At 40.2% G+C, this 12,723-nt stretch overlaps 1 long non-coding RNA gene across 1 annotated transcript in view; it reads left to right on the plus strand.

Annotated features, from left to right (window-relative positions):
• LOC142012543 (uncharacterized) overlaps positions 1–12,510 on the plus strand; it is a 45,894-nt gene extending 33,384 nt beyond the window's left edge. Inside the window, exon 3 of the long non-coding RNA XR_012645391.1 lies at positions 12,427–12,510. This is a non-coding gene — a long non-coding RNA (uncharacterized LOC142012543). The remainder of the gene's footprint in view (positions 1–12,426) is intronic.
• The last annotated feature ends 213 nt before the right edge of the window (positions 12,511–12,723 follow it).

The raw sequence follows: 12,723 nt of genomic DNA on the forward strand, positions 1-12,723 counted from the left end.
CTGCTAGCACTCTTACGGCCAGGCTGTAGTAACCAAACGGTTAAAGTTATTTTGTTGTGTCGGCTGTGTTGTAGTGACAAAAGGATAACCGGGTCAGGCTTAGAGCTTAACTAGTTACAAGTTTATTAAGCTACAGTTATAAGCGTGTGGTTACAAAAGGCTATTGTTTACTTCTTATATGCTAGCAAAGTACAGGTGTTAACAAGTTACGTTACAATCCAATACAAAGACATCTGTTACCATCTAATACAATGATATCTTGATACAATGACATCTAGTTACAGAGCTCTAATTCTTTAGCTGTGCACAAAAAAAGTCGGAGACCTAGCATGGGTGTATCTTACCCTCTCTGTGTCTCTCGATACCAGCGTAGCCAAGCCGGATCGGTCACTCAATTCCGCGGAAAGACGAATACAAGGTTGGGCGTCCCCAGTTGTGGACCTCGGGAGGCAATCACCTGACCCGACCAGCAGGTAGTTGGTGGAATGCACTCAAAGTTAGAGTTCTGCTGGACCCATCTTTTATACCCCTTTTGGGTTACGTATTCTTTTTCTTATCTATGGTGCCAGATCATACTGGTCTGTCTTTTGTGACGCCAGTTTGTTACAAGGGCATTTCTTACTTAATTTGCACTTGTAAGAGAGGAGATAAGTAATTTAGGAATACAGGACATTCTTTTTGCGTGGGCAGAGATTTCCCCTTCTGGGGTGGTTGTGTGTGTGCATCATATCCATCAAAGCCAGCTGGGGTGATTTCTTGAGGGTCCCCCCCTCTCTCTTGTTGACAGTTTGGCCTGTTAGCCTTCTATCTGTACTTTCTGCTCCTCAGGGTCACGATAAGCTAGCACATCTGGGCCTCAATGAGGGCATCAAAGACTGTGCTGTCAGCAGCCGTTTCCGTGCTCTGTGTGCTCCTCAGTCGGGGGGGCAGCGAGCAAGCTGGCTTGTAAGGGGGAGACTTTGTCTGGCTACACTTTCATACTTACTAAACGTCAGTAAGAATTCTTTTACACATCATAGCAACCATAACAAATTAAATTTGTTGCCAGCTTTAAATAATTATCCTGCAGCATTTTTAGATTTTATTCAACAAATAGGTCAATATTTTAAGATCCACATGAGGATGCAGAATGATTTCTCTTGGTTATTTAGAAATCTGCTGATAGGAATAAGGGGATTTCAAAGTTCCCGGGGTCCTTTCGAAAAGAGCCCCTGTCTGGACGAGCTGTGCAGCAGCAAAAAGCAGCAATTTTGAAGAGCCACGGCTGCCAGCGTGCTAATGAGGCGCTGAATATGCATTTCAGCACCTCATTAGTAATCTTCAAAATGGCCATTGCGAAGATTTGGGCTAGTGTAGACGTAGCCAGAGTGTCTTGTTCAAGCAGACAGGTTCTTCCCCTGCTGGAAAGTCTTGAGCCTCAAATAAGTAACTACATAAAGTTTCAGCACATCTGTTTAAGTCAAGTCTGGTCTGAATCTGATGCCCCTCTTCTCCACTGAGGTTGTATGGAACAAGTTCAGGCCAGTCCTCATGCCAGCACCCTTCTCCAAATATCAGTGCTGCTTTTATTAGGAGACATCACTTTCCCCTATAAAAAGTAAGGTAAGTACTGATAAGTGTATCATGTAATGGGGAGAGGATTTACTTGCTAGCAGATGGAAAATATATAAAATGGATAAGAGTGGCAGATGGGAGTGATGAATAACTTTGAGAGCAATCTGAGTAAGGGATCCAAGTGAGTGTGTATGCAGGCTAAGTAGTAAGAATTAGGTCTCTGTGAAGTACCAATCAACAGAGGAAATACAGATTGGTGGCAGGGGCAATGGTATGAAAATCGAATAAAAATTCTCCAAGTTCCCATTGAAATTGAATTTTTTCATTGACTTCAGTTGGAACCTTATTGAAAACGAGAATACAAAGGCACAAGAGAATAAAGCCAAGTTGGAAGTGAAGCTTGCCCCTAGTTTCAGTGATTCCAAATACTTATCTGTCAAAAGCTTGCTCTGTGTTTGATCAAACACTATAATGAGAAGTTAGAGAGAGTTACATTTATGGCTTTCAGAATTTCCCGAATGTCTTGCCTTTGCAAAAAAAAAAAAAAAAAAAACTCCTTTCCCAAGCTCTCATACATGTCTCCCTAACATGGATTTCCATTTGGCTCTGTAAACTCAAATTCACTTTATTTGGTTTTCAAAAGTTACAGTTAACTAAATGAATGAATATTTAAAACTGGAACAAGTTTGTACATCTCCAGGCCAGGGGAGTTGACAGCCTCCACAGGCTCCTGGGAAATGGTGCCGGGGTATTCTTCATTCTGGGATGGGCCCTCAGAGACACATGGAGTGCACCACACAACACTCCAGCAGCTGTTTAAAGGGCCTGGGGCTCCAGTCAGTGCTGCTGCTGCAGTAGCAGCAGAGGATGCCAGGAATCTTGGGCCCCCTTTGAACCAATAGGCCCTGGGGCAGTTGCCTCTTTTGGCTTCCATTGGTGGACCTGCTGCAAACACCAACAGTTAACACACAACTGGATGCACCTCTGTTCTAAAATGGGAGGTGGAGACAAACATTTTACTTGAAATCATAGTGGTTTGGAAAGAGATGGTACTGACTTAAGAAGGAAACTGTGTGGTAAAAGTAAAAAAAAAAAAAAATTGCAATCAGCAACTGTAATCTATTTTAATATTACAGAAAGAAAAAAATCTTTCAAGTATATCTGTTTTAATCTTATGTTTGGGATGACCTGTATCAAATATACCTGTGGGTATATGTGTAATGATAGTTACGTGAGTAGGAAGGCAAACAGCAGCAGAAGTCGTGGTGTATACCTTGACACTAAGCCATCAGGAGTCACTTAATTGTCTCTTGCTCCAAAACTCATTGCAACAGTTATGCTCAGCAGTCATCAGGGACGGCAAGGAGTTCTTTGTGGAAAAGACTCACCTTTAGACTTTTGTACCTCAAGAGATCAAAATGTCCTTGAGCCTTGCAGCTGGAGTATGTCAAATTGAATTAGTGGAATCTGTTATTCTATTAATTTTGTGACTGTGAGGACATGTTGATTTGCTCACTTTCATTCTGTTCTTGATTGCAACCCGTAGGGCTCAATATGATGACAACACACTCAGCAGAGACTTGTTCGTGCTATATTGTGTATGGCAGTTATTATTTAAAGTTATCTTGTAGAGAAATAGTGCCTGAATATTCTGTGGCCACTTTTACTGAGGGAGAGTTTGTGCAAAGAGATGGGTTAGGATCTCATCTCTGTTGTTGCTCTGAAGTGAAATTGTTATATAATAAAATTAACATTAATACATGCTATCTTAACACCTCATTTCATCCCCTCTGTATGCTTAGTTTAAAGTAAGAATATGCATTATCTCAGAAATTTCTTTGATTATGATAGTTCAGGCATTACAGCCTTACTTAGCTAAAACTTGCATAGTCTGAAACAGAATTTGAATAAAGATGTACAGAATCAAATACTTGGTTTAAAGAACTATTTGTTTGCATTGAAACACAGTTCTATTTCACTAATAGTGGATATAAAACAAAGTGGAAGGAAAATACAAACATTTACTTATTGTCCTATATATACCATTAATATGTTCAGCAGGTATGCAGGGTTCATAGGCCTCCCTCTCTTTAAAAGCAAAATAAAAGTTTAAAAAAAAAACTTTTTAAGTCATAAGCCTCATCTATGTTTACTGACACTTATTTTTTTAATAAGCTTTTGTTTATGAGTCAAATTCTGATTTATCTCAGACTAATCAATCTATTTCTTGTATCTTCATTGATTTTAATGGAATAATGGGATTTACAATGGTAAATTGAGAGCAGCATTGGATCCTATTGTATTGTGGCTCTGTTGGTACAAAACCCAGGACAACAGGGCCTCAGTCCAACCTGGATATAATGTTTCTGTTAATGCATGTGTAGTTTTCAGAAGTTCACTTGTCATGTCTTGAGAGATGTCCTGTGCCGTCAGTGATTATAATCATTTGGCTGTGTGCCTACGCTCCTACTGTACAGCACATTAGCCCTGTGCAGAGAGCTGGTGTGGTAGATTTCAGGAGAAACCCCAAAGACCATGAAACCAGACAAGGTAAGAAGGTACCAGAGCCAGGTTTATTGCTAAACAAGGCTCAGTTATAGTTGCTAGCAGACTACAGAACCACTATGCATATGTTCCCCCTAACAATGGAGCGGCTCAGTTGTTCCAGAATTGCGACATTGCCCCCAGGCCAGACAGTTAAACTGAGATAGACGAATGCTTATATATTGAGATAAACTATCTAAGATACACACCTTACATATTATTTTACATGTTAGTGACATGTTTGTAACCTCCCCTGGTACTTTTCTTCTGACATTTCAGACAAGGTATTCCTGTTCACCACTTGTTGTGCTTTCCCTCCTGATGTTTCGGACAAGGTACCACTATTCATGCTGAGTTCATATCCTGGACACTGACTTGAAAACAAACATCTTCTTTTGACAGGGCCTGCCTGTTACTCATAGCATAATGCTTGGTAACTTTGGTTCAGACCTCAGACCTTAAACCGGGCCCATGCATCTTTCTTTCTCCTACATCATGAAGTTACCCCGTCATGTGAAATCCATGAAAACTGCAGTTATTTCAATCTGTCAGATGGACAGCCACTGCTAACTGACATTTACAGTTTAGAAACATGTTCCTAAATTCTTATATCGTAACAAAATATATGCTATTGTTTTTAAAGCACTAATCTATTTTATGGTAAATCTTGGGAAAGAGACAACGAAAAGGATTACTTCACTGCAAGCATATTGATTGGCCTGTAGATGGGCGTTCCCTACCCTCTCCAACATATTGGTTTGGACAGATAGGTACATTGTCCAGTATGCTGCTCATGCCCCGCCTCTTAAAAAACAAGCTATCCTAACAATCCAGGACTCATCGGGGTTGCTCTGGAACTGAAGAATCACCTGTTTTAAGTTGTCAGATGTGTCCCATATTAGCCAGAAAAGAACTGAAAATTAATAACAGCCTGGCTGTGTCTAGGTTTGAGTCTCTCAAACATCTGCTCTTGAAACTGCTTCTGATTATATCATATCCATAGGTAGTTCTCTTTCTGAGGAGTATTCTCATCTCCCGTATATTCAGGGTAGACTTTAATGAGGTATGGTCGCTCCATTCAGACTTCAGAATTAGTCTGCACTATTTTGTGGGCTTACAGGCTCCACCACCTGATCAGAGGCGTGGTAACATGAGAATCTTGCCATCCTGTTACAACTTTAAACATCTTCTACTCTGTTATCACTGCTCTTTTTAGAGCCATCTTTTGTGTGTGGTGGGATGGAGGGGGGAGGTTGCCACTGAAAACTTATGATTTCAACTAAGACACAAAGCATCCCTTGTTCAATAAGAGTGGGTGCAAAGAGTGAACTTTGTGTAAACCAAACATGTCAGGACCTAAAATTATGTGCAACAAACCTGACGGGGGGCAAATATTATAATTAAATACTTCATTGATCCCTCTATGCTGAATCATTTGACAAATGTTTTTAATTGTCTTACCTGTAATTCTCACGTTATATGCCTGCATGAGAGTTACAAAAAGAGCAATGTAATGAATTAATGAAAGAATGATCTTCAAATTAATCTAATGTCTCTTTCCAATTTCAAAATTCTCCTGGTACCAATAGAGTTTCAGTACTTCTATTAGTTTACTATAGCAGTTTGATTGCTATTACTGTATCAAACGCATTTCAAGGGAAAAAAGTACATCCCATCGGTGTCAAGTCAAAGGATAATATTAAACCATCAACTCTACAATGCTCTTGTGTGTCTGATTATTAAGAAGCATGTTTCATCTGAACTCTTCAGTACTTTTGCTGTAGTTGAAATGTTATGTCATCAACTACAATGACTGTGTTTAATCAGAAGCTACCAAGAGTTATAATCTCTTGAAATGGTAGTATCACAGAAGTGTTTATTTAAAGAGGAAATGAGAATGGCAGGCAGTGGTTATTGCACTAGATGTTCTGGGTGAAAGAGGATAATAAGAATGACAGTAAAAATGTGAGGTATGTTTCCACATAATAAAAGTGACTATTCAGCATTATAGTGGCTATAGTTTTTCATGTTTACTAAACACTGAATTAGATTGAAATTAAATGGGTGTTGTATAAAGTGAGTATTCCAGAATATAGGGCATACAGAAACTTGTGCATGGGACAGTAAGTATGTATGCTTCTCAGAATTAATGTTTGAGAATAAGTGCGTGTATGCAAACTCTATGTATGTAATCACATGGCTGTCACCAGGATTCAACATAATACAGGTTGGTCCTCCCTGGTCTGGTAGTCTTGGGACCTGCAACATCCTGAATGAAGGAATTTGCAGGACCAGCAGAGGGTCTCCTGCTTCTGGTCCCCCAGACTACCACTTCTACCTGATGCTGTCTTTTCTTCTACACCAGCCGACTCTCCTATGGCCAGCTGGCTGAGCTGCTGGCACCAATCCTGGCCCCGGCCAAATGCTGCCAGCCCAGGCCAACCTCTAAAGTTGATCATGTAAATGGTGTGTGAGGGAAATTAACTGTGGAAAAACAATGTATTATTATTAATTGTAAGAACAATGCACTCAGGCTGTGTCTACACTAGCCCCTTCTTTGAAAGGGGCATGGTGATCAACCTGAGCAGAGCACACTAATGAAGTGCTGCGATGGTGCTGGAGCTTCAAAGTTTGCAACTTGGTAGTTGCCTCAGGGAGAATTAGCCTAATGAGGTGCTGTATATTCATCACAGCACTTTATTAGTATTCTCTGCTCAGGGTCATTACCATGCCCCTTTTGAAGAAGGGGACTAGTGTACAGACAGCCTTTGTTCTATAGATGTAAACAATGAAATATAATTTCCCCAGAGAGTAGATGATCATTAAAAGAAATCAGAATTTTGTGAATTGCTGAAAATTATATTTTCTTTCAATACATAACACCAAAAATCCACAGATTTAAATACACATTGTAAACATTATGATGCTAAATGTACAGCATTAGTTTTCTAGAATAATAGAAATTGAGGGTGCAGCATAGAAATAGTAGGACATTTTTGAGACGTCAAAGTAGATCAGTGGCAAAACTATGGATTAAACTTGAGATCTGACAACCTGCTTCCTGATCCTGAATTTATACTCATAATAAAGCATCCTGGCCTTTCTCAGGCTCTGTCTACACTACAGCAATCCTTTGAAAGAAGTTCTTCCTGAAGAGATCTTCTGAAAATACTTAGTTAGAAAGATTGTGTCCACACACAAAAAAGTAGATCAAAAGGTTGATCCGTTCTTTCGATAGAAAGAGTCCACACGTCCCCTGATCATTCGAAAGAATGAGACAGGGATCAAAAAATCTGGCACGATAAGGACTTCTCTTTTGAGAGAAGGGCCCGCAGAGCTTCTACACTCTTTTTGAAAGAATCTTTCAGAAAAAGGTGTTCTTCCTCATCTAGGAGAAGAAGAGGGCCACTGGAAAAAAGGCTTTTATTCTTTCAATGTCAGATTGAAAAGAGCACATTTAATGTTTAGATGCTCTACAGGCTTTTTTTGAAAAAGGTCTGGATTTTACAAAAAAAATTTACTAGTATACATGCAGCCCCAGAGACTGACAAAGAGGGAGATGCAGGTGGTTCCTGCTGGGTGAAAGTGAGAATCATAGTTTGCCACACAGACAATGGAGAAGTGGGACAGTTCCTGGGACTGTGGTTCACAATATACTCTATGTAGATGGGGGGCGGATGATCCTTGGAAGAAAGGAATTCAGGGATACCACACTACCTGGCTGTGGTGCTGCTGCAACACAGTCAATATTTGGTGGGTGGATTCCCTCTCACTCATTGGCAGACCACTCCATTGCTATTAGAGCCCTGAGCTTGGAAATGGTAGAGCTGGTTAGATGCATGTCAGTCCTGTTATCCCAAACTTTGGTAACAGTTCTCCCCCTCTTGAGCTAAGAGGTCTCCATGCTTTTGACAACCCTCTACTGGTGTCCGAGATCGCTTACTATGTGTTCAACACCCCTGCCAGTGCCCTAGAGAATTTACTGGGACCCCTGACCTAGCTGCATGTCTACGCCTCCTGAACTACTCATGTCTATCCAGCCTAAGATTTAAAATCTTTTTTTGTGTGTCATGTCCCACCTTGGCTGAGGGCTTGAGCCATGAACTATAGCTCATGCCCAACTAAATCTTTTAGTCTTTGTCACTACAGAACTCCTCATTTTTGTGGACTAACATGGCTATCCCCCTAATACTTGAATGTAACAGTTTCTCCCACCCTCCCCTGCATTTTTTTTGTTATTTTACATGTTTTAGCAATTATATAAAAATAAATATTTATGATTTCTATTAAGAGACTAAGTCGGATATGAATAGTGTGAAATCCTGGGCACATTAAAGTCAATGGTAAAATTCCTATGGAGTCTAACAGGGGCAGGACTTCAGTCAGACTATTTAAACTCATTCCTCTGCAAAATAGCTCTGTTTTAAAATAGCAATGATTTTCTCTATTATATTTAAGGATAATCTTTCTGCTTCTAGGGAGGGCTTCTGATCAATACCCAATATTATTTTATTATTTCTCCTTTCTGGAGTTCTTCTTTGCTAGTGTATATTGTGGTGTGGGACCAGACAAATTATATATTGCAAAATGCACTACCATTCTGTTTCTTAAGACATTCAAGCCTTCTTTCCTGTTCCTGTCACACAAAGTCTGTATCTAATTTTTTATCTACATTTTAGAGGTCTTCTCTGAAAGTTTTGAGGTGTTTACCACAGTTTACAGTGTTGATGTTCTTTCCAGACAATAGTCATCTGGAAATGTCATTAGAATGGGGATTCATTGCCCAGAATAAGGTCTGTCCTAAAGCAAGAAGGAATAGAGATGGACATGACTAGATAAGTAGAATTTTGAACACAGAGAATTAACAAATCAAGTTAGAGTAAAGGGTTAACTTGTTTGTTTCTTATTTTATTTTCAGAAAAGAGTATTTATGAAGTTGGGTAGGACTGAGAGGTATAGGATTCCAGGCAGGGATGAAAAAAATGACTCCATGATTCAAAAGGCATGCTCCCCCACCCTAGTTTCTGACCCTTCTTCCAAATCTTTATATTTTTTTTACTTACCTGTGGGGTGATCCTCTGCCCCACATCAAATCTAGTTTAAAGTGCTCCTCATGGGATAAAACAGTTTGGCTGGGTTTACCTATTCCCCCAACTTTGAAGGGGGCATGTTAATCTGGGCAACGGAAGATTGCTAATGAAGTGCTGCAGTGAATATGCAGTACTTCATTAGGCAAATTCTCTCCCATGGCAACTTTGACATGTCAAACTTCAAAGTGCCTTTACTCTCCAAACTTTTGGAAGAAGCCAAGGCAGAGTCAGTCCAGTGTGTCTGACTGCAGTCATGAATCTGTGGCGGTGAGCTGATTTTATGAGCCCTTTTCAGCTTGTTCTCTTTGTCAGCTTGACTACTCAGGAGCAGACAGTGCCTTCCATCCTGGCAAGAAGGGAAGGGGCCTGGGGCCCTGAGCCTCCTTGTGCCACCAGCTGAGACTCACTCCTGGATAGTGGTAATGGAAAGAAAAGCAGGAAATAAGAGGGAGCACCTATAGCTTTGTTCCCATCTTTTATAAGCTTCAGTTCAATCCAGTCCCACTGCCTGAGGATGCTGTATGACCATGAGTCATCAACACTGTCCCAGGAATCTGCATGACTATGAGTGACCAGCTAACATAGGTCTTCTCTGAAGGGGCCTCTTTCTGTTGCAGGGCTCATCTCCTATTTTTCTCTAGCCATTAATGTGCTGCTGGCAACTTGTTGTCCCAATGGGCTGGCTTTAGGGACTGATTCCTTTACAAGTACATACACATTCACACTTTACTCACTCACAGAAAGAAAAGCTCACTTTACACAGAAAAAAAAATCTTTTACAAAAGGAATAGCCAGGATTTTTTTACAAGACTTATAGTATTCATAAACAATTTCTTATGAACTTACAGTACTCAATATAAACCTAGCAGTGGGTACAAAACAAAGCCCATGAAACAAAATATAACTATATAGAACAAAGGTACATCTACAAAACAAAGCTACTGTTTACAAAGCTCACAGAAGGTTACAGGACTTAAAACCAGCAATAACTGAAAGTTACAGAACTTACATCAGCATTGTACTGGACTGAGCAGGGGCTTTATACAACACTTAAGCTACCTCTACACGTGAAGCCTACATTGAAGTAGCTTATTTTGATGTAGCTACATCAAAATAGGCTATTTCGATGAATAATGTCTACACATCCTCCAGGGCTGGCAACGTCGACGTTCAACATCGACGTTGCACAGCACCACATTGAAATAGGCGCTGCGAGGGAACGTCTACACACCAAAGTAGCACACATCGAAATAAGGGTGCCAGGCACAGCTGCAGACAGGGTCACAGGGCGGACTCAACAGCAAGCTGCTCCCTTAAAGGGCCCCTCCCAGACACAGTTGCACTAAACAACACAAGATCCACAGAGCTGACAACTGGTTGCAGACCCTGTGCATGCAGCATGGATCCCCAGCTGCCGCAGCAGCAGCCAGAAGCCCTGGGCTAAGGGCTGCTGCACACAGTGACCATAGAGCCCTGCAGGGGCTGGAGATAGCGTGTCTCAACCCCTCAGCTGATGGCCACCATGGCAGACCCCGCTATTTTGATGTTGCGGGACGTGGATCGTCTACATGTGCCCTACTTCGACGTTCAACTTTGAAGTAGGGCGCTATTCCCATCCCCTCATGGGGTTAGCAGCTTCGACGTCTCGTCGCCTAACGTCGATGTTAACATCAAAATAGCGCCCAACACGTGTAGCCGTGACGGGTGCTATTTCGAAGTTAGTGCCGCTACTTCGAAGTAGCGTGCACGTGTAGACACGGCTTTTCTGAGTAACATTCAACCTTCGCGCCCATCTGGGAAACCTGACCATCAGCCTTGTATCACCTGCATTGAAGTTCAATGATTTTACAGTTCTACTTCCACCAAAAACCTGAGCCAGTTAGTCATGTCCACAGTTTCTTGTCACTAGGTCTGTGCTAATTTTAAGATCCACTCCACCGCTTACTATTAGGAAATTACTCTGAGATACTTTATGATATTCAAAACTTATGGTATATTTTTCAAATGAAAATGGAAGATTTTGTGACTCTGTTCCACTTTAAATGGGATCTCATAGCCAATTGTAGCAGATGAGTGAAAGGGCCAGATTATTGTGTCCCTCTTCCTTTAAAGTCCTAGAAGCTCCACATTTCATTTGTCTCTCAAATATTTCCCCCCCCAATGCACTCTGTTCATCATGTGAATGGTCTTCCAGCTTTTTAAAAAAGTAGTTCAGTTTCCACATTCTCCTCTGTGAGACCAGGGATTCTATTTCAGTTCTTGCTTTCATCACCCCTTCTATCATGATATCCCTTTTGATAAAGTGTTAACGTTAATCAATTGTCTCTGGATTCAACTTGTTTTGGTAGCAAGGTTAACATGAAATATAAACCCTAAGATAAATGTCCTTTCTTTTTCTTGAAGAAAGTAATTATGGCACTGACCCTTTGATAGACAAAGCATGACTGATGGTCTGAATGGCCTGTGTGTCTTTTTGTGATGTTCAGCATTTTTATAAATATTGTCTAAGAAAATTCATCAAAGGGTTATTCTTTGACTGTAAGTATCCACCAACAACACTGTATTTCAGATGAAGTTAGTGATGTCATGGTCAATATCTGTGGTACTCAAGTTGGTTAATATTTAAGGCCTAGTGTGGAGCAGCCAAAACAAGATGACCCTAGGAAATCAAAAATAAAATAATATGAGAAATCTTAGAAAACAAAGAAAAGTTTAAATCAAGCCATTGCAATGTGTATGGTTTCTTGAAAATCGACCAGGTGTTGTAATATCAGGTTTCTTCAAGCTCCTCCCGCATCTAGAGACATAAAACCCACAATTCAGGCACAGAAGATTATTTTTTCCCCACTACCTTGCAAAGGTTCAAACACACACGGAAAAATTCACTTGCTGACCTTCTTTACTATAAGATTAAATCTATAAAGTAGTATGTCTAAACATGAGGACATCAACTATTTCAAATATACAAAATGTAGACATGCCATGTTCATACTTTCTAGAAATGATGTCAGCAAAAGTGACGTTAAGCTACTTTTTATGAGTAGCTTTTGTGTATGCCAATCAGGAGAGAGAGGGAGGCAGTTGAATGTTTCCACAAGCACCAACTTAACAACATTCTTAGGGCTTTTGGTGAGAGTCCTTTTGGAATGTCCTTGATTTCATTTTTCGTGATTATCATTAATGTTAGCCTAAAAGACAATCTGTTGTGAGTAATATGTATAATTTTGTTTTATTACAGATAGTATAACAATAATTTTAAAACTCCTGGACTGAGCTAGTGTCCCTATAACTTCTAAACAAATGTTTCAAAAACAGAATTCTGGAATATGCCAAATTGTGAAGAAATCTACACAAATAATTTTCTCTGAGGAAAACAACAATGGGACATGGAACAATGTAGATGATTAAATCATGTAAAGATGTCTTTTTTTACAACCTAAACAAGTAAGTATAACAATGCATCAGTATATTTTCTCAGATGAACTATATCAAGATAAGAAAATCAGAAGTGCTGCTAGATACGTGGGAAAGTAGC

This window comes from Carettochelys insculpta, chromosome 4, assembly GCF_033958435.1.
Source record: "Carettochelys insculpta isolate YL-2023 chromosome 4, ASM3395843v1, whole genome shotgun sequence".
Lineage (NCBI taxonomy): Eukaryota > Metazoa > Chordata > Testudines > Carettochelyidae > Carettochelys > Carettochelys insculpta.